At 34.3% G+C, this 22616-nt stretch overlaps 1 protein-coding gene across 15 annotated transcripts in view; it reads right to left on the reverse strand.

Annotated features, from left to right (window-relative positions):
• The window catches only part of PPFIA2 (PTPRF interacting protein alpha 2), a 479196-nt gene that overhangs the window by 451151 nt on the left and 5429 nt on the right, over positions 1 to 22616 (reverse strand). The window lies entirely within an intron of this gene.

Genomic DNA, 22616 nt, shown 5'->3' on the forward strand with positions numbered 1-22616 from the left:
ATAAAGAGGACATGTTTGGTCGGTCCACAGAAAAAGGCAACTGCAAGACTGTACAAGCTGCCTCATAGGTTTTAGTGATAATTAAATGAGATGATATGTAACATACCTACATTTCGTTTTAAATACGTAAAGCTAAATAAATGTACTAAGTAGAAAGCTAATTTTTTTTTACATTTCATAAAAATAATGACTAAGGGGAATCACTCTGTAGAAAACTATCCATATTGATGTACTTGGGGGGATCAATGAAATATAATCTTAACTATCATTATCGTCACCTATTCTGTCGTTGGTATTCCAATTCTCATACATTCCCCAGGTATCCAAGAAAATAATTACTTTTCTTCATAAAAAAATCATGTCGTCACTTAGTAGAATACAATTCCCTGTACACACTGAAAAGCTGCCAGTTGAGTGCATTAAGTTCTTGCAAAAATATCTATTATAATGCAAATTATGAAATATAAAGACACTCTAGAATTTCTGTCTATAAAGCAAGCTCATTGAGAAAATTCTGCATATTACAATGGGATAATTTCCCCCACTTAAGGTGCTTTATATCTGAAAGCACAAATTAGAGGGTAAAATTAACAGACATTTCTCCTTCAATACTGAAAATGAGATAAATTATAAATGGTATTTGCTGCTAATTTTAACTAAACTGTCAACTAAAATGTCTGAGATTGAAGCACATTTTCAGCAATTTCAAACTATTATTCCTTTGCTTATTTTAAATAATGGGACTATCTGCAAATAAAAGAAAAATAAAATGGAAAATATCGCTGTTTCATATGAGAGTATTTCCAGTCATCTTTTGCCTTGGTTTCAACTCTTTATCTTAAGTTTGAATAACCTTAAAAATAATATTAAAAGATTTATAGAATATCCTCTTTTAAAAGGTTGTATTTGACATTGTTAATAGTGATCGTTAATTATTCTACTTATTAAAAGTTCCAAAATGACATTATGTTATGCCTGGCTGATAACTTGAAAGCTCTATAATTATAAGGAATGACAAAATGTTATTAAATTGCCTATATAATTAATTCAGGCTTTTCTCAGTTCATGCAAGATCAAGTGAACAAAAATTAAATAACAATTTAGAAGAACTTAATAATAACAAATAAGATAGGTCTACACGATATATACATTGAATTCTACACCTTAAAAACAATGAAGTTTTATTCCCAAATTCCCTTAGTTCATAAATTTTGCCATATTAGAACACAAAAAAATCAGTAATTAGAAAGATGGCACTAGTAGAGACCACATTTTCTGATCAAAATGCACTATAAATACTTATTTGTGAAAATAATCTAAAAATATCCATCATCTGAAAATCAAAATTATGTAATCAATCATTTAATTTTGTAAAATTACAGAATATTTTAGGGGCACCTGGTGGCTCAGTCAGTTAAGCAACTAACTTCGGCTCAAGTCATAATCTCAGAGTTCTAGGATAGAGTCCCCTGTTGGGCTCCCTGCTCAGTGAGCAGTCTGCATCTCCCTCTCCTTCTGCCCCTTCCCCCTGTTCATGTGTACTCTCCTCTCTCAAATATATAAATAAAATCTTTAAAAAAAACCCTACAGAATATTTTAAATACTATATATCTGAATATAATGGAGAGAAACCAAACAGTTCTCAGAGGGCAGAAAGCCTTAATACTCATATTAATGAAGAAGAAACACTGAAAAATATGTGAATTAAACATCCAACTCATAGTTAGAAAAAACCCAAAAACCTACAAAAATAAAACATTTTAAAATGATAAACAAATGAATAAGAAGAAATTATACAGCTGATAAGCCACATGACAGTTCACTGAAAAGAAACAAAGAGATAACCTTTTGAATATTCTAGTCAAGTAAAAACAAGAGGAGAAGAAAGCATATACACAAAGCAAAAAAAGAAAATATAATAATAGGTAAATAATAGATGTTATAATAAATCTTAAGGGGTTGTTAATACTTTCCAGGAATCATACTCTGTATTGTATTTCATCTTTTCTTCCACACTCTTAGAAAACTATTTCATATCTTCTATCCTCAAACGTTCAACTTCCTTCCTGTGTTCACTCTCAACTGATGCCCTGCTCCCTATTGCACCGAGAAAAGTGAAGCAACCAGCAGAAAACTTCCACAGAATTCCTAATCCTGTCTGCCCACTTACAAGCACCACTACTGACATACATCTCATTTACTATCATAGAAAAAAATATGGGGGCTCCTGGGTGGCTCAGTTGGTTAAGCGGCTGCCTTAGGCTCGGGTCATAATCCCAGGGTCCTGGGATGGAGCCCCTCGTCAGGATCCCTGCTTGGCAGGGAGACTGCTTCTCCCTCTCCCTGCTACTCCCCCTGCTTGTGCTCTCTCTCTCTCTCTGTGTGTGTCAAATAAAATAAAATAAATAAAATAAAATAAAATAAAATAAAATAAAATAAAATAAAATAAAAAAATAAAATATATAATATAATATAAATATGTAAATGGCTCCTACTGAAGCCATTCCCCACAATCTTCCCTTTCCACTTCCTTAAAGACATAACTATAGGAAGTTCCCCCCACCTTTATTCATCATAAATTTATGGAGATTATTCTCATCAGCATCCATCAGCATAAAAACACCCTATTACTCTATCTTGAAGGAAAGAAACATTTTTTTCTTTTCATTCAATTTTCCCCATCATCTGTTTATATCTTCCTATTTATAGCAAAATTCCTTGAAATATCTCCTTATACTTGAAATCTCTAATTATACTCAATTCATTTTCTCTTAAACTCATTGAAACTGGCTTTTGCCCATTCCACTTTACCAAAAATTTGCAGGAAAGTTACAATATGTTACATAATGTACAGTGTTAGAAATATCAAAACTGAATTAAATACAGGCTTTGCTTCTGAAAATCTTCTAACAATCGAGAGAAGAAATAGATGCCATTTTTTTTAAAAGCACAGTGAAATTGTTCAGTGCTCAAAGGGTACTCTTTTTATTTATTTATTTATTTGAGAGCGAGAGCTTGCATGCAAGTGGGGGGAGGGAGAGAGAGAATCTCCAGCAGACTCCCCACTGAGCGCAGAGCCCCACATGGGGCTCAATCTCACAACCCCAAGATCATGACCTGAGCCGAAAACAAGAGTCAGATCCTTAACTGACTGAGTCACCCAGGCCCCCCAGTGCTTAACAGGGTACTCTTCAATGATAGCAAAGAAGAGTCAACAATCTTTGCTGAAGCCGTTACATCTCTGGGGCTCCTGCCATCCTGGTATTGCTTCTCTGATTACAACTACCAACACTTCCTACACTAACGTCACTGCCATCGCTGCTACAAAGCTCAACTGAAACTCAGTCTTTGCCTTCAGAAGTCTGTCTTTGGATGCTGCTCTGGTGGCCTGGTGCGGGCTCCTCAAAAAATGCTTTCTTCTCTTTCATCTCCCTTTCTTCTTTTCCTATCTGATCCTAGTAGTTAAAAGAAGGCTATCTCTGGTCTGTCTGGAAGGATTGAGACTGGAACTGTAACTTTCCAGAGTCCCTTTCCATTTTTCTGCATGACAATGCGAAATACTTAAATCTGAAGGTTCAGTCCTTTTTTGCTGATTTTTCTTGGCTATGGATATGAACCTCACTAACTCTTCAAAAACAAAGACTGCGAGGCACAGAGAGGTTCAAGACATTGACGTAACTTGAAATCCAAACTTCAAATTTCACAGCCAACGCTTTTCTTTGCACATCAAGGCCTACAGTCTTAGAGAGTTTGGTGTCTCAAGTTTCACAAAATGGCTTTATTTTGCTAGTATCATATCCAAAAAACACCTCAACCTTCCTTTTAGGACATATCGGTTAATTTAAAAATAAATAAGCTTGAAATGGTATTAAAAGCTGTTTATCAGTANGGGCTTTATTTTGCTAGTATCATATCCAAAAAACACCTCAACCTTTCCTTTTAGGACATATCGGTTAATTTAAAAATAAATAAGCTTGAAATGGTATTAAAAGCTGTTTATCAGTATATGAGTATACCAACGTAGAGACTATCGTGGTTAGAATTGGAACTCTACCACATACTAACTTTGCAGCCCAGCAAGGTGCTTTAACTCTGCTCCATATTAATTTCCTTAGCTGTAAAAGGGGTATAATTACAGTACCTGTAGTCCAAATTAAGTTTGTTATTATAACATATATAACAAATTTACATAGACATACCTTAGAACTGTATCTGGAACACAAACTCTCAGAGGCTATCATTTCTGTTTCTGATTCTAGTCACTACTCTGAAGAGTTAGTGGTACAGGGGTGCATGAAGAGCAGTTCCAAAAACTTTAAGAAAAGAAATTACAATAAGAAGATGAAAGCCCATTATTTTACCTATGCCATAGCATGATATAAGGAAATAGGTGGATATTACATGAAAGTCAAGACACTGTAATATATTTAAAGTGTTCAGAAAATATAGCACTACTCAAATATCCTTTCTTAGAAAGTTTACTTAAGGTTACATTCCATCAGGCCAATGAAAATGGATAAATGAAAAATGCAAAAAATGGATAAACGATGAATAGGGGAATGATACAAACCTTCAAACACATTAAACATAAGTGGCATTTAAATAGTTGCTGAACACTGAACTGCAACCCTAAATGTAATTATAGACAACATCTTAAATAAAAATAATGCATACAGTTTCTAACAATAAATATTGATTTATGATAACAGGGATGGGCAAGTTCAGCATAGGAAAAGAGCAAGAATAGAGTACAATAAATGTAATTAATCAAAAGACAGCTTAAAGCAATTTTATAGTTTGAGCAAAAATAATAAAACTATTATTTTCCTAGATAAAGAAAGAAAATGACTTTTTTCCCAAAAAACTATCTTTGACCCTAAAATCTTAAGTGCTGTAAGAGAAGTTGCATTTTAAAGGTGTAATGATATAAAGTTTTAGTTATGCAAGATGAATAAATTCTAGAGATTTGCTGTACAACATTGTGCCTATAGTTAATAATATTGTACTCTGCAGTTAAAAAAAAATTAAGAGGGTGTGCACCTGGGTGGCTCAGTTGATTAAGTGTCCGACTTGATCTCAGCTCAGGTCTCAATCTCATGATTTTGAGTTCAGGCCCCACAATGGGTTCCAGTGTGGAGCCCACTTAAAAAAAAAAATTTAAGAGCATAAATCTCATGTTAAGTAGCCTTACTTACCACAAAAAAATAAAATAAGATGAAATGAAATGAAATCAGAGAAACTTTAATTTAAATCCTGCTTTTGACACTTACTAGGAATATGAGAGTAAGAAACATACTTTTCTGAGATTTTATTTTATTATATATAAAATAGAATTAAAGAGATTGATTTCAGGACTCCTATGAGGATAAAATAAAATGTTTGAAAGTGGCAACTAATGTAATACTTGGAAATATTACATGATCAACAAATGCTTATTCTCTTCCCCCATTCCATTATTCTGCCCCTTGCTTTTATTATCTGCATACTTCTATCATCATACATCTATCACATATCATCTTTAATATTGGTTTAATAATCAGTCACCTCAATCAATTTTTGTGTAGTCATCTTTCATCCTGTGACCTTGTTGAATTAGTTTATTGGCTCTATTAGTGTTTCTGTTGTTGTTTGCTTTGCTTTTTGTGAACATGGAAGCATTTTAAGAAAGGAGTGGCAAAGTCAGATCTGCATTTTAAATAGATAATTTTGCAGCTGTGAGGAGAATGTATTTGAAGGAAGAAATGCTAGAAGAAAGGAGATTATTTTTCAACACTGTGGAAACAGTTACTGCTGACATCCAGGAGCCTAGCAGGAATATACAACAGGACTAGAAGTACACTAGAAAATGAATTAAGAAAGGTAATTGCTTAATTTTTTCACAGAAATGAGCATGTTTATTTTAAGAAAATTGCTTTCAGATCTTTTTTCAATTACTTACATTTATTGTACTCATTATACCTCATGGCTTTTTGCTTCTGGTTATGTCAGACCATGCAATTTGGACTAGCTCTCTTGATAAGGAAAACTAAAAACATCAGACACTATAATGTGTGTGTGTGTGTATACACACATAGTATTTACTTGTGATCTAATATATCAAGAAAGTAGTGAAGAATTAGGATCAGGGGAAAAGTTGGACATTTAGGTCTGATCATTTTCCCTAGTTTTATATTTTATTTTTGTTTTTTCCCTAGATTTAAAGGGACTAGCTTAGCACATTTGACAGCTTCATAGGGTGAGAGGGGCAGGAGTTGGAGTCAAGTTCTGATAAGATGAAGTGCCTCTAGGGAATCCTCTTCATTTGAAGTTGAGACTCTGAAAGACTATACTCTAGAAGGAATATCCCTGGATGATGGATCACCCCAGGAATTATTTGAATAAAGGTAAATGAGGATTTCTATTTTCCTAGACACTTGGCCAGAATAAATACATGTTCCCCTGGAGGAAGATAACATAGTTCTAGAACTAAAATGACTTCTACTAACGATTTTACAAATCAAATGTCTGCCACACAATCAAAAATATCCATACACATTAGATGACAAGACAATAAGAATAAATGACAATATAAATAGTAAACAACAGAAACAGACAGAACCAAATAAATAGATTCAACATCAAATTAGATGCTGTAGAGAAAATTAGTGAACCAAAGGTGGGTACAAAAAAATTCCTAATAAATCATAGATAAAGGAATAGAAAATACAGAAAAGAGTGTAGGAGGCATACAAGATAAAATGAGAATAAACATATGGAAAGTGGAATTTTAGAATTAAAGGAAAAATGGAATGTAACTGAATTTAAAAAAGAGTAAAAATGTTCCCACACTAATAGAGGGCATTAAGTTACAATGTCAATAATCCCTATGAACCCAGAACAGAAAAGAATAAAAAAAAAATTGTAAAGACATGATATTAAAACTTCTTTAAAAAGAATTCTTTAAGGCAGCCAAAAAGACAAACAAAAGACAATTTACCCTCAAAGAGACAATAATTAAATTCACAACTGCCTTCTCAATAGCAAGAAAGATGGTCAGAATAAAATGACATGTTAAAAATGCCAAAGGAAAAATAACCCCTAATTTAAAATTCTATATCCAGTGAAAACATCTTTCAGGGACAAAGGTGAAATAGGGGCACCTGGGTGGCGCAGTCGTTGGGCGTCTGCCTTCGGCTCAGGGCATGATCCCAGCATTCTGGGATCGAGCCCCACATCAGGCTCCTCCGCTGGGAGCCTGCTTCTTCCTCTCCCACTCCCCCTGCTTGTGTTCCCTCTCTTGCTGACTATCTCTCTCTGTCAAATAAATAAATAAATAAATAAATAAATAAAAAATAAATAAAATCTTAAAAAAAAAAAGGAATAAAGGTGAAATAAAGACATGTTTAGAAAGTCCTAAGCTGAGAAATTACTCATCTGTAGACAATACTAAAGGAAATTTTGAAGGCTGTTCTTCAGAAAGAAGAAAAATGAATCAAATGGAAGATTGAAGATCCAGAAAGAAGAATTAGTAACATAAATGGTAAATGTGTGAATAAATCTAAAGCAATATTACCTGTATAAATCTACAAAATAATATATTTTGCATCACACACATGGGATTAGAAGGCAGGAAAGTATACATTACCATCATACTTTAGCATACTGAATTTGCACATCACAATTTATAGATTAACTGTTAAAGGAATAGCAAAACATGCACCTGTGTGGCTCAGTCAGTTAAGTGTCTGCCTTTGGCTCGGGTGGTGATCACCTCGTCCTGGGGTAAAGTTCCACATCAGGCTCCCTGCTCAGTGGGGAGTCTGCTTCTCCTCTCCGTCTGCCCCTCCCCCCTGCTCATGCATGCTTTCTCTCTCTCTCTCTCAAATAAATAAATAAAATCTTAAAAAAAAAAGAATAGCAAAACAGTATAAAATTGACAGGATAATAGACGGGAAAATTGAATAATAAAAAAATGTATTCAATTAATTCAAAAAGAAGCATGAGAGGTTTATAAATGGAACACAAAAAAGACAAGGAAAATAGAAAGCCCTTACTAAGACAGTATATTAAGCGCAAACATTCAAGTAATCACTGTAAATATAAAGAGACCAAATAAATTAAAAGAGAAAGTTGTCAGACTGCATACAAATAAAATCGAAGAACCATTTGCTAACTGTGCATAATATACATAGAAACCCAGACACACTGTAAGTAAAAGGTCAGAAAAACGTGTACAGTACAGACTAACAAAAAAGAAATCCTCTATCACATAATTAAAATCAGACCAAGCAGAATTTATGAGAAAATTCCTGTCTAGGAATAAAAGCAGTCACTTCATGATGATAAAGGTTCAACTGGCCATGAAAATAAAACAATGATATGGGAGAAAATAACTAATAACAGTCTCAAAACATATGCAAAAATTAACAGAATTATAAGGAGAAATAAAAAATCTATAATCATTAATGGGAGACATTAACATTTGTAGTTATACCAACATAGAACTTTAGACTTGGAAGTTACGTTTTTAGAAGAAAAATTAAATTTACCTAACAATGCTACTAAAAAAGTGATTTCAGAGATCACATCTTTTCTACTAAGAAAATATTAATTGATAAATTTCTTCTAACTCAAGCAATGTCAACTGCCATGGATTATTTTGTGCAGATTGTATATAGTTCATAGGACCATATTCTGATGACAGAACAGATCAGCCAATTAACAGAATTTTTAAAATGACATTTTGTATAAATATTGTTAAATAACGTTTCCCATATACAAAATTAATAAAGATAAAATAATCTTGCTATTATTTGGAACTGACTTATCTCCTTTATCTTAGAAATCGATTATTAGGTAAGATTTTATCATGAAAAACTTTTAAATTAATAACCACTATTTTTTAAAACTCATCAATTAATGATCTTTTGTAAGTCACTAAAACATAAATGCACATTCTAAACTCTCACACAAATACATAACAAATTTTGAGCCAAAATATTACATATTTTAATTGAAGCAGATTACCCTAAAAGTAGGCATAAAAAGAGAATCATAAGTAAGAATAAACCAGGAAAATTAGTTTAATATAAAACAATGTGATACCAAATTCTAATCACATCCATTTTTGAATAATTTCCTCTAATTAACATCAAAATTAACATGGGCTTGCAGGCAGAGTAATGTTTCAAAGCAGAAATCTTCATCTTACGTTGAATACTGTAAGAACAACTATCAATCCTTACACCAGCCTTTGTAGGCAATCAGAGATCTCTTGACCTTCTGCTGGGAGGGAGAGTCAAGAGAATATTTACCTTTTTCCCATAGCACCTATTCCAAGTTCCAGTACCAAGGATCTCACTTCTTGGGAAGCAAAAAAGTATTTAAAAACTTCATTCTGGGGGGTGCCTGGGTGCCTCAGTCATTAAGCGTCTGCCTTCTGCTCAGGTCATAATCCCAGGGTCCTAGGATGGAGCCCTGCGTCGGGCTCCCTGCTCAGCGGGAAGCCTGCTTCTCCCTTTCCCACTCCCCCTGCTTGTGTTCCATCTCTCACTGTGTCTCTCTCTGTCAAATAAATAAAATCTTTAAAAAAAAAATTTCATTTTGGGAGAAATGTGTCCTAATTCAAGGCCCAAGGAAGACATTACCAATCATTCAAAATTTCACTCAACAAATTCTGTCACATTGGGGGGAAATTAATAGATAAGTATTTAAAAAAAATTGGAGTCACAGACTCAGTTGCAATGCAAAGAATAATTTAAAATTCAAGCACCATGTTCCTTTGATCTTCTTCACTAAGAATTATTCACATAATCTTGACTTTATGTACTCAGACAACAAATTTAAGGTGCCTACTGAGATCTGTGATATATAAGCTAATAGAGAGCTACTATTTTGTAAACTAAGTAGCAGAGATCGATGTAAAGATGTGTAATATAATTAGAGTGTGATAGTCATGTTTGTAAAGCATTTTCCAACTATAGTTCTAAACTCTTTCTCTTTTCCAAACTAGAACATTGTGATGGCTGCTATCCAGCCTTGAGGCATAAGGTCCTGAAGAGAAAGATCCAGAAAAAGCAAACAGTGCAAATTTCAATGTCTTTGTTATTGAATCCAGAATTTTCTTCAAAGATTAATAAAAACAAATTAATCATATGCATGCTAGTATTAAGTACACCAAATTGGACTATAAAATTTAGTGGAATACTCAAGTTAGAAATTCATCTTGAGAATACTAATGGCTGTTTTTCTGTTGATATCATTCCTTTTGAGAGAATGAGAATAAGAGCAAGCAAAAAAAAAAAAAAGGAAAGAAAAAGAAAAGAATCAATAATTAGAAGATAAACTGTTCAAAACTAAAAACTAAAAAAAAAATTCCACTGTTATTTTTGTCCTTCCATGAAACAAAAGTTAGATATAGATTTCAACTAGTGGTAGTAGTATCATAGCATCTCAGAGTTATCCACACCATTTCTTTCATGAAAGCTGGCTTAATTTAGGAAATAAACTCTTTAGGGGAGCCTGGGTGGCACAGTCGTTAAGCGTCTGCCTTCAGCTCAGGGCGTGATCCCAGCGTTCTGGGATCGAGCCCCACATCAGGCTCCTCTGCTAGGAGCCTGCTTCTTCCTCTCCTACTCCCCCTGCTTGTATTCCCTCTCTCGCTGGCTGTCTCTCTCTGTCAAATAAATAAATAAATAAATAAATAATCTTTAAAAAAAAAAAAGGAAATAAACTCTTTAATAAAAGAACATGAAAGTGTGAAAAAAATGGAATTTGAAATAAAAAAAAACTTGGACTACTATCTTTTATTCATACCTTCAAAGCAAGCCATTTACATTCTGATCCCCCTTGCTCTGATTTAGAAAATATTAAAAAAAATGCCACAATCTCTTGACATAAAACCCATTTCATTCCAGAAGGACCTTTGAGGTGTAATATCACCAGCCTCATATATACTATGACTTTAGTGTTATAAACACTTTAGCCATAATGTTCAATAAATTGGATTTGTTTTCTTGTTCTATCAAGATATTTAATATATGCTGCCTAATTTTTTATGGCTATATGAGACTTACCAAATAAGCACAAAGTAGATACCACAGAGAATATGTTCAACAAGCAAAAGAATGACTTTTGTTTTCATTTCATTATTTAGTCCTTTTGAGCAATAGTACATGCCACATACTGCTGTGGGTAGAAAATGCAGCTGTAAACCATTAGAAAAGAATCCCCTGGCTTCATGGAACAGAGTCTAGAGGAGGGAGAAACACATAATAAACAAGGCAAAGAAATAAAATGTATGCTGTGTTGGATGGTTAAGATTGTTATGGAGAAAAAGGAGAAATGAGGAATTGGAAATATTAAGGAGGGCGCTATTTTAATTTTAAATACATTGATCAGGCATGGCCTCACTGAGGAGGTGGTATCTGACTAAATCCCTGAAGAGTTGAGAGAGCCAGGCACATGGTTGTTTGGGGGACAGCTTTCCAGGCCTAGGGAATAGCCAGTGCAAAGTCCCTGAGGCAGTTGAATGCCTGACGTGTTGACAGCAAAGGACACCAGGATTGTGGGAGTAGAATGGATGAGTTAGAAAACCACAGGAGATGATATCAGACAGCAAAAGGGAAGGGGACAGCTGTTAGGCCTTTAGGCCAATTTAAAGACCTGGGCTTTTACACTGAGAAGGGGAGGATTTCAGAGATTTGAGGAGATGTGAAACAAAATTTGACTTACCTTTTATCAGAATCAGGATCTTTCTTGTTGCTATTTTGGCAACAAACCGATGAGGTACAAGGACATAAGCAAGGAGCCAGTTAGGAATATCCTGTCTAATCTAGATAAGAGATGGTGACTCTGACTAGGATGGAGCTGTAGCGGTGATTATCAGGGTTCAAGTCTACATATATTTTGAAGATAAAATGGAGAGACTACTGTTAGATGGAATACAGAATGTGTGAAAGAAATAAAACACTGAGGTCTTGGCCTAAGCCAGCGGGAGATAGACGTTGCTATTAATTGAGATGCAGAAGAGTAAGTGAAGATCACGAACTCAATTTGGGACACGTGAAATTTCTGCATTTGACAACAGGAGTCTGAAGGTCATCGGAAATGTCTGTACTAGAAATGTTAATGCCAGAGTCATAAACATTTAGATGATATGTAAAGCCAGGAGATAGAAGAGATCATCAATTGTGTCAGCCCAGATGGAAAGAGAAAAGGTACAGGTACCGCTGAGTCCTGGAATAATCAAGCATTAATGGGTGTGGAGGATTAGGAGTGCCCAACAACAAACACTGAGGAGTGACCAATGAGGTAGGAGGAAAAGTAGGCAAGTGCACTGCCCTAGAGCCAAATGAAGAAAGTGTAACAGAAAAGAAGAGACCCAGCGTGGGTAATACTGCTGATTAACAGGAATAAACTGATAATTGACCAAGGCATTTAGCAATACAGAGATTATAGATAATGTTCACAAAGCAGAGCAGATGAAGTTTATGGGGTAAATGCCCAGGGGGAGTGGATTCAAGAGAAAATGAAGAAAATGTGGAGAGAGATGAGAAATAACAAGTGCAAATATTTTTTTTGTTTTGTTTTAATTTTTGCTGTAAAGGGAAAGAAATGGGGTGGTGACTTGGTAAGGTGAGGTTGTTAACAGAATTTTTTTTAAGATGGGAGAAATATAAGAACATTTAAAACCGTTGGTTATAACCCATTAAAGATGGCTACAGTGATGATGTAGGGAAAAAAGGGGGAAATTTTTGTCCTGAAATAGCAAGAGGGAATAATTTCTGGACACATGAGAGGGAACTCCCTTTTTCAGAAACATGGACAGTTCATTACATTAGAGGCTAAAAGGCAATGGAATAACTAGATATAATCCTTAGTTACAAAGAATTTACAAATACACATGATATTCAGTGGATTATAGGCCTTACCTTCTTATTACCACAATATATTCCTAGGAACCGTAATTAGCCAAGGTTTTAAAATAAAGCATAGATATCAGCAACACTACACTATAAGCATAGAACCTGACACAGAGTGGACCCTAACATTTTTGTTGTATAAGTCATAATTGTTGATTAAATGTTTATGATTAAATCAATAAAGCTAAAATGTATGCCCTTTGTAATCATTTGAAATTAGCAAAAGTATTCAACACATTAGAGAGAACTAGAATAACCCTTTCATATGTAAGTAAAAAGAAGTCTCGGAAGTCCAATGGTTTTCCTGTGTCATGGGGTTTAGCAAAGTTGAAACTGAAATCCGGGTACTATTATTTCTTGTAAAATACTTTTCCATACAACCCATACTTTCTTGCTTATAAAAAGTATCTGATGGTCTATAAAGTATGCTCAATACATTAAAAGTTAAAGTCATGGTATTAGAAAGATTTGAGATTCTTAAATAATTGTGTTTATATAATTACATGAACTCTAATAATCTTTTCATATTTCATCCATAATAAGGTTGTTCACCTTATTAAAACTTAGGAGTAGTCATGAGAAATACTTGCAATGGCCCATGTCTCATAATGGTTTCCAGAGAAGTTTAATACTTCTTTATATCCAATAAGCATAATGAAATAAAGGAGATGGCTCAGAGTAAAACACAAGTAAGCCATGAATAAAATCCTGGTGAGTACCACTTACCAACTGTGTGGTGTTGAACAAGTAACTTAACCTCTCTGTGCCTCGGTTGTATCATCTGCAATAACCACCTCATTGGAATGTCTTGAGGATTAACTGAGATGATACGTCTAATGAATTTAATGAAAGAGCTGGATTCAGAAATCAATATTGTTATGTCTCCTGATTCCCTCAGGTGAAGAAATGAACCCCAAATAAAATTTTAGGCAGGTGTCTTAGCTTTTCTGTTCATGCTTAGAAAATAAACTATCTGTCCTTTTGTTTGGGAATTAAATAGTCTAACAATTTCATAGTTCTAGTTCTATATAGAACTATCTAATTTACAAAGCCCTAAGCTCCCATCCCACCTAAAGCTCAACCCTTTCACTCAGCTCAGGCTTGTCTCAAGCTTTGAAGTCTGCAATGGAGGATGTGGACACGGTGGTCTCCCTTTATGTTGACACCCTACACTCACAGTAACAGTTCCTCACCCTTCTAGAGTCAGAGCCTGGGAAAATAAAACCGGAATGAAAGATCACAGTGGAATGTGGCTGACACAGTTGTCATCTATGGTCAGGGCTTTCTGAATGGCAAGTACATAATCAATGACCCTTCTTCTGGCATAGGTTCATGACTTTCTCAAAGAACCCGTCTTTGGAATCAATCCTCCGATTTGTCTCTCATTATTCACCATCTGGGGACCTGCACTTCAAAAAACTACCACCTTTTTTTTTTTTACACATTGGAAGACTTGAAGCTTGCCTACCGCGCGACCCTTTAATCTATTACAGAGGCAGAGGCATCTCTAGCCACAGCTGTGTCTTTTAGACATCAGACTCTATATCCTTCAGCTTTTGGAGGAAGTACATCAAGCTCTCTTAAATGTTTTCCCTGAAGCTCCTCTCACTTGGCTCAGTTGAAGTGTAACTGCCCCATCCCTCATACATGGAATGGAAGACTATGCACAACAAGCCAACAGATCTCCAAAAACAATCCAGTCTCTCTTCTAGCTTTACCACCTCAACCTTTGTAGAATCTTAAAATGGAACTTGAACTAACACTGGACTTATTAGTTGGATTATATTTTAGCACTTTCTGTGAATCAAGTCTTACACCTCAATTATTTAGCCTCCCTTTAAAAAGAAAGACAGACTCCCATTTGAATATCTGGATGCTTAAATAAAGCTCTGCCTGGCATAGTGGGGGTGTTCAGAAATACTAGCTATTGTTATTATTCATCATATCTTTATTATTTAACATTTAAGGAGTGGATTGATGAGGAGCTTTTTCACAGAAAAAGAAATGGGGAAGAAAAAGTCAAAAAAGGCTTAGAAACCAAGACAGTGTGGTGTCATATAAGTTAAGAGAGTAAGGTGTTTGGCTTTTGTGTGTGTGTGTGTGCTCTTTGAGAAGGGAGCAATCACAGTGTCAAAGTTTGCAGTGAATTTTAATAAAACAGACCTACTGCATTCATCAACTGCCTACTGGTAACATCATTTTGAGCAGGGAGTCTGAGGGAAAGCCAGACTTCAGTTGCTCCAAGGTGAATAGAAAAATGAAGAAACTGAGTGAGAACAGACAAGTTAAGAAGTAAAGTGTCAGGAAAAGAAAAGAGAGATTGGTGGCTAAGCAGAGACGCAGTGTCAAGTGACTCTTTTGTTGGTCTTGTACTGTTCCTTTTAAGAAATAGATTTGAATATGTTACCAAAAAGGCATTTGATAGAGCAATAACAATTGAAGATAGTAGATACGGAGAAAAATAATAATGAAAAAAACATGAGAACAAGGCATCACAGATTAGAAGAATGTCTTAGCCTTAACCAGAAAGGGCAATGAGTAAGACTGGAGAACAGAAGTAAATGAGGATGAGTTCGAGAGTAAATAAGTGTATGGGAGTATGTGGGAAAAGAATCAGTTTTGAAGGACAACATAATGAGTAGCTAGAAAAGGAATGGTTTTAAAGAATTAAGGACATGGGAATTACAAGATGAAATAATTAATAGCATTGCTTGGGACTGAGATGCCAAGGGGCATGAAGAAAGAAAGAGGATCACTAGATTTGCAAAGTATGTATCCACTGGTAGCATACACGAGTGTATTTTTAAGAGAATGGTGATGATAAAAGCCTGATTATAAATGTTAAAAAATAGATATAAATAAAGTGGATATAAATCATGAGAAACAAAAAGCTGTTGTGAACACCATTTCATTTGGCCAGGGGAAAAATAACTAACTGGAGGAAAGAAAAGCACATTAAGAAAAGAGAATAACTATAATAAGAGTTAGCAAAAGATGCAGCATCTTTGATGGGAGCAAGGGATAAAATGCTTAGTGCAGTGGTATTAGGTTTCATTGAAAAGGAAAGAGCTCAATCCAGATGTTATCTTAGCACAATACAAAGGGATGTTGTTTGACTTAATCAAGGGACATGTGAGACTGGCCATTGAGGAAGTGGAAAATTTGGGGAAACCATTTAGCGAAGTGTAGTTAAGAATTTTTTTTTTTTAAAAAAGGTAAATCAAGGGACTTGCAAAATTTGATAAAGATTGCAGAGAGTAAGGATTTTTAGTGCTTTCAATTTGTGCTAGTGTTCATTATTACCCAGTACAATTGTGCAGTTAAGGTTGGCTAAGGATAATGATGATAAAATCTATAGCAATAATAACAGCATCAATAGGTGTATTTCACATTTATTGAGCATGTACTATCTGTGAGGCATTGAATTGATCATTTGACATGTTCCAGCTCATTTATTTCTCATAATAATCCTATGAGACTGATTGTATCATTGTTTGAATTAACTACTTTGACCAAAGTCATTGAGCTAGGAAGTTACAAGCCAAAAAAGATACTTGGGTAGTCTGCCTCCAGAATAAAAGTGACTCTCTGTAAGCATCACTTAAATAATTTGTGTTTTAAAGTGTCAAAATATAAACACATTCCTGCTCTCCACAAGTAGCCTCTTTCAACATAATTCCATAATTTCCATAATTTCCTTTTCACCCCAATTTATGAAAAATGTCTCCTGACATTTTTAAATGTTCAGGGTTTCTGAAGCATATATACACACCTCCTTTCAACCACTCCCAAGAGAAGATATCATCCCTCCTTCCAATTACGGAAATAGCGTTTCAGATAAATCAAGTTACTTACCAATGGTCCCTCAGCTAATACGTGGAAGAACTCCAATCCAAATTCTTCTGACTCAACTTCAAAGTCTTGGCCATTCAGTTCATTATCAGTCCTTGTCCATCCTTTCTCCTCAATATTCTTTCCATTTCTATTGTCTTTCTTAGATTAAGGCTCATCCTATTTAAAGTTCCCACAACCCTCTAGAACTATTACATTATCATGATAAGCTCTCCCTAATATAATAAGAGACTTTTAGCTTATATTTGTGGTAGACCAATTGCAGTGGTGGTCCTTGTGCTTCAATCCTCCCTGTAATTTTGCCATGTAATTTTCTATTGCTTTCCACTCTGTCTCTAGGCATGACCATGAAACATTACCAGAAGAAAACTCAAGCAGAAGCTTAAAAAGGACCTGCTTACTTCTGCTTTGCTCTTACTCTTCTTCCATGACCATGAGAACATGCCAGGGCTGGCCTATTGCAGGATTGCACACATAGAGCTGAGCGGCCCCAGTTGGTCGAGCCAAGGTCATCCTGAATCAAACAATAGCCAGTTAGCATACAGCTGAGCCAACCTTCAGCTAACCAAGAGCAACCAATCCAACTCAAGATCAGCTATATTCCATACACCCAAAATCTTGCATGAGATTTTACAGTGCAGTTTTGTGTTGTTACATAATTTTATTTTTTTAAGTTTTATTAAAATTTCAGCTAGTTAATAAATAGTGTTATATTAGTTTCAGGTGTATAATATAATAATTCAACACTTCTATACAACACCCAGTGCTCATCAAAGTGCACACCTTAATCCCCATCACCTATTTAAATCCATCCCCCCACCCACCTCCCTTCTAGTAACTATCAGTTTGCTCATTACAGTTAAGAATCTGTAAGAATCTGTTTCTTGCTTTGCCTCTTTCTCTCTTTCTTCCCCTTTGCTCATTTGTTTTGTTTCTTAAATTCAACATATGAATGAAATCATATAATATTTGTCTTTCTACATAGTATAATTAGCAATAGCTAGCTGATGAATATATTATGTAATCCATCCTAAATCAAAATGGCAAAATAATATTCCTCCATTATTACTTCAACACCAGTTCACTCAAAATTCTACTTATCATTCTATATACAAACTCCTATTGTTAGCTGTCACCATATATATGAACAGGTCATATTCCTCCACTGTCATATATAAAATTTCATTCCTACCCTACAACTCTTTGACAAATAAATCTGTCAGTTATTCTCCTTATTTGATTCTGATTTAGTCTTCCTAAAAAAAGAAAAACGAAAACCAGGGATGCTGCTAGTTCATGTCTCCTTCGTGCAAATTAGGAACCTCAAGCCTAGCCTAGAAAGAAGAACAAAGACTGAACTTCAATCCCCCAAAAGTCTTTAAAAGGGCCCTATGCACAACCCTACTATTCTACACAGAATATCCTTGAATTCTTTCCAACATTTTTTTTAAGATTTTATTTATTTATCTGACACAGAGAGAGAGCATAAGGAGGGGGAGCTGCAGAGGGACAGGGAGATCATGACCTGAGCCAAAGGCAGACATTCAGTCGACTGAGCCACCCAGGTGCCCCTCCAAAATTTTTTGAAAATACCTCTTTAATATCACTCTCCACATGAAACTTTCTGTATTAATCATATGTCAACAGTATAGGTCAAAATTTTTTCAGTACTTCTATAACTTCTGGCACTATATTAATTTGGATCCATTTATATATTTTTTCTAAGCAAGTCTATTTCCTGAGTTTTTTGAGAGCCAAATTATGTTCCTTTTATTCCCTAACCCCTCTACAAATATAAGTAAACATTTGATAATACACAGAAGACCCTTAATATATGCTAAATAAAGTGCTAAAAAGAAATTGTAAACTTTCATAAATAATGACTTTTTTATAATGGAAAGCTCACTTTCCTCACTTTTCCTTTAAATATTCTTACTAAGCATATTAGCAATTGAGAAATATCTGTCCTGTTTTCCAAAAATTTAAAACTATTTGATCAATATTCCTTGTAAATTATTCTAATGCTCACTGACATACATACATAGAAATTAATTTATCTTTTGGCATTCTGGATAAACAGACACAAGTCTTTTCATATTTAATGCATTACAATTTAATTAGTTTTTACTTACATTATTTTCTTTAATCGTCACAAACTACCCTGTGAGGTGTTAGTATTAACTGATTTTTGTAGCATGGAACTCTGAAGTGCTAATGCAAGTTGATGATGTATGAAAGAGTCACAATACAAACTAGATTTTCCTATTTCAAGTTTATTGCTCCTTCTCCATCCAAATGAATATGCATTTAGTTCTGATTTGACTTTAAAGCCCTCACTACGGACCTGGTACTCCACTGGTTCCGAGTGTTGTAGATGATTATGATATATTCCTGTGCTTAAAGACCATATAGTCTAGGTTGGGAAACAGGCAGATAAGCAGATAATTTAATGAGAAAATGGGAAATGATAAGGCTAAGGAACACAGAGGAAATGTTCCTGGGGGTTCAGAGAAGGCTTCCTGGAAGAGATAAAGTCTTGGTTTAGATGAGAAGTGAGGCAAAGACATCAAGGAAGAACATTATGGGCATAGAGATGAATATGCATGAAGAAGATACTGGAAAAGCATGAAGTTTCATGAGCCGGAAAAGCATGACATTCGTGTATTATTCAAACACATGACATGACACATTTGCTAAAGTAGGAATGTTAGGAGATGGAAAAGAAAGAAGTTTGGGACCAGGTGCAAAAAAACAGAATAGAGATTTGAGAATTATTCAAGAGATTAAAAACAATAGGGCCCAATGATGACTGAATTTAGGACTTTCAGGATCTGGGTGAGAACACTGAACACCATATTTGGGTGGGAAATGGGAGGCAGAGGATGACTGAGTTTGAGACACATTGAATCTGAGGTTCTATGGAACATGAAAATGCATCTATGCACAGGAAAGTAGAAAATTGAGTGCGTAGCTTAGAAACATCAGGCCTGGTGATATGGAATTACCAGTACTCTTTAAACACCCAATCACATATGAAAAACTAAACGTTATGGCTACATAATACTTTATTTACTTGATTAGGACTGTGAAAATCATTGCTACATTTGTTCATAAAGGAATGTTCAGAGAACAAGTGACTAAAGCAAAGCAGCAAATCACCAACACCTACAAGTATTGTATAAAATATAATATGTCATAAAGTTTGACGACGCTGCTTTGAATTCTATCCCATGTTTGTTACAATAATTTTCATTTTTATGTTATTGTAGTCGTTTTCAATTTTACATGCTTTATTTATGCCTCAAAGCTCACATTTATAGTTATTTTCTCCTTCCAGTTAAACATCCAATGCAATGCCACCAAACAACATAATCACACTGCTTACAAAATAGTCAAAAAGATTCAAAGATATCAGTTAAAAAAGAATATCCCTCTATTGCTTGCAGAAAACCTACAGTCCTTAAGGTACAGATTAGATTATTAAAAACTTTCTTTAAAAATATGACAGAACCAAAAAAATATGACAGGACAATCACTGTCTTTAAAGACCTGTGGATTGCTAGTGTTACTCAAATATTTATAATAGTAAAATGCAAATCAACATTGAAAAAAGTGTCAAAGTATTTGTAAAAGACTTTGGAACTATGTCTATCTAAATGTGTGGTTCATAATCCATAACCTATAATTCCAAAACCTATATACTTTGAAAACTGATATTTTATTTTTAAGTGTGTTGCAAACTTGATTGGTGCAAAACTAAACCTGTACTAACATGAGAGATTTATGGTCTTTATTTCTCCCATGCAATAGGAATATTCATAGAATTCTCTTCAGATATGAAAATCTATAATTATGGGGTGCTTCCCAGAATCCATCTGGAGAGGTGTTCCATGATATACATCATATACATACAAAAAAATCAAGATAATTCTGAACTCTAAAACACAACTGACCCCAGGGGTTTTGAATAAGAGATTGCAAACCAGTATAATTAAAATTCAAAACTTAAAATTTTAGGTATTACTATAATCAAGATAGTCACTACAACAGAATTGCTAGAATTTATTTATTATTATACCTTTAAGAAAAGATTTATCTACACAATATAGTATGTATGAAAGCATTTCCAGTTTTCTCCTCTTTTCCCCAAAAATATCTTGTTCACTCATTTTTTTACAGATAGAGAAATAACTTAAACACTTAAATTATTCTTAGAATCACTTTGATAGAGTTAGGATCCAAACTGCCTTTGTATATAAGATATACAAAGATAATGCAGGAGAGATATATGCATAGTCCTACATGTAGGACCAAGGAATCAACTTCCAACAAGATTTTAGGGAAAATGGGAACACGTGCAACATTTATGCAACTCAATTTTAAGTTCAGGTGACTACCGTTCCAGGGCATACTGAAAGTATGTTGAATTTGTCCCCAAGTATAATGTAATCCTAGGCTTCTTTAATAAAACACTCTATCCAGAAAGAAAAATAATTGCTTATTCTATGCTTGTCACAGAAGATAAAGAATAGTGTGAGGGGTTCAGGAGCAAATTTAACACCATTAACCAACTCAAATAATCTTAAAGGAGAGTAAGCATGATGGTGATCTTTCAAAAATCACCTTATGAAGAACAGTTGCAAAGATTGAAATGTCAACATTGAAAAATATAATAATTGGTGAAGATATGATAGTTGTCTTGAAATGAATCAACTCTCTGTGTATTTAAACAAACCAGTGAGAGTTACTGAAAATAGTATTGCATCGTAACACAAGACAAACAGACTGAAATGAAAAGAACTGGAACAGGGGTTCCTTCATATAGGGTTATAGGGTTACTTGATAGGGATGTGATAAAGGGATCTAGGCTCTCATTCTGAGAGTCTTAAATATCTCTACATCATGCTTCAAGTTAATAGTACAGCTGGATTTAGAATTTTATCAATTTTGATTATATAATTTTTAATATTTATGAAAAGATATTTGCCACAAGACATAACTTCATGGAGAGGTCAACTCTTCAACATTTCTATACTGTCTTAAAGTAGAGGGCCAATCAAATTTGTATTCAAAAGAAAACTATAGTATATTGGGGTGATAATGAAAAATCTCATTCATATTCTATAATCTTTCTCATATCTAAAACAAACACAACTGCTCTATTCTTAAAAAAGAAAATTGAGTGTCAATATTAACATTGTATGTAAATAAGCTTGAAATCCTTAAAATGATATATTTTCATTAACGCTTGACAAGCATTTATTTTAAAAGACTTAATCTAACAATTTTAAGTTTGTGAGAATAAGGCTGAACTTTTGCCTTTTCTCTATTTTCCTAAATATTTTTTAAAGAAACTGGTTGAAATGTTTTTTGAGAAGAGAGGATAACACATGGATAATTCCAAGAATTTTTGAGCAGGTGTTAGGCATTTTTAAAAAAAGACAAATAAAATATAATTAGACGGGAGACTTCCAAACTGCAATCATTTCCAAAGACAGACCACACAGCTAAAAATGGAAAATACATATTTCCAAATGTCATAATACTGTTTAAAGAGCAAGAAAGAGAATACCATTCCCACATTCGGGTGGTTGAATGCTGATCAACAGCTGATAGGCCCATCAAAACATACAGATAAATTTTTCAAAAAAAGAGAGACCAGATAGGAACTCAGGCTTCACACCCACTGTCACCAATGTACCACAAATTTGAGGTAAGATTTTTATGTGAACTAATAATCTATTTTTACATTTTTCACACCAAAACATGCATATCATATCATTTAAGGGAAAAGATCATTATAAGAATAGAAATAAAGCAAAGCTTATTTAAGTCTTGTCACTTTTGCAACTGCAGCAGGAA

This window comes from Ailuropoda melanoleuca, chromosome 15, assembly GCF_002007445.2.
Source record: "Ailuropoda melanoleuca isolate Jingjing chromosome 15, ASM200744v2, whole genome shotgun sequence".
In the NCBI taxonomy this organism is placed as follows: Eukaryota; Metazoa; Chordata; class Mammalia; order Carnivora; family Ursidae; genus Ailuropoda; species Ailuropoda melanoleuca.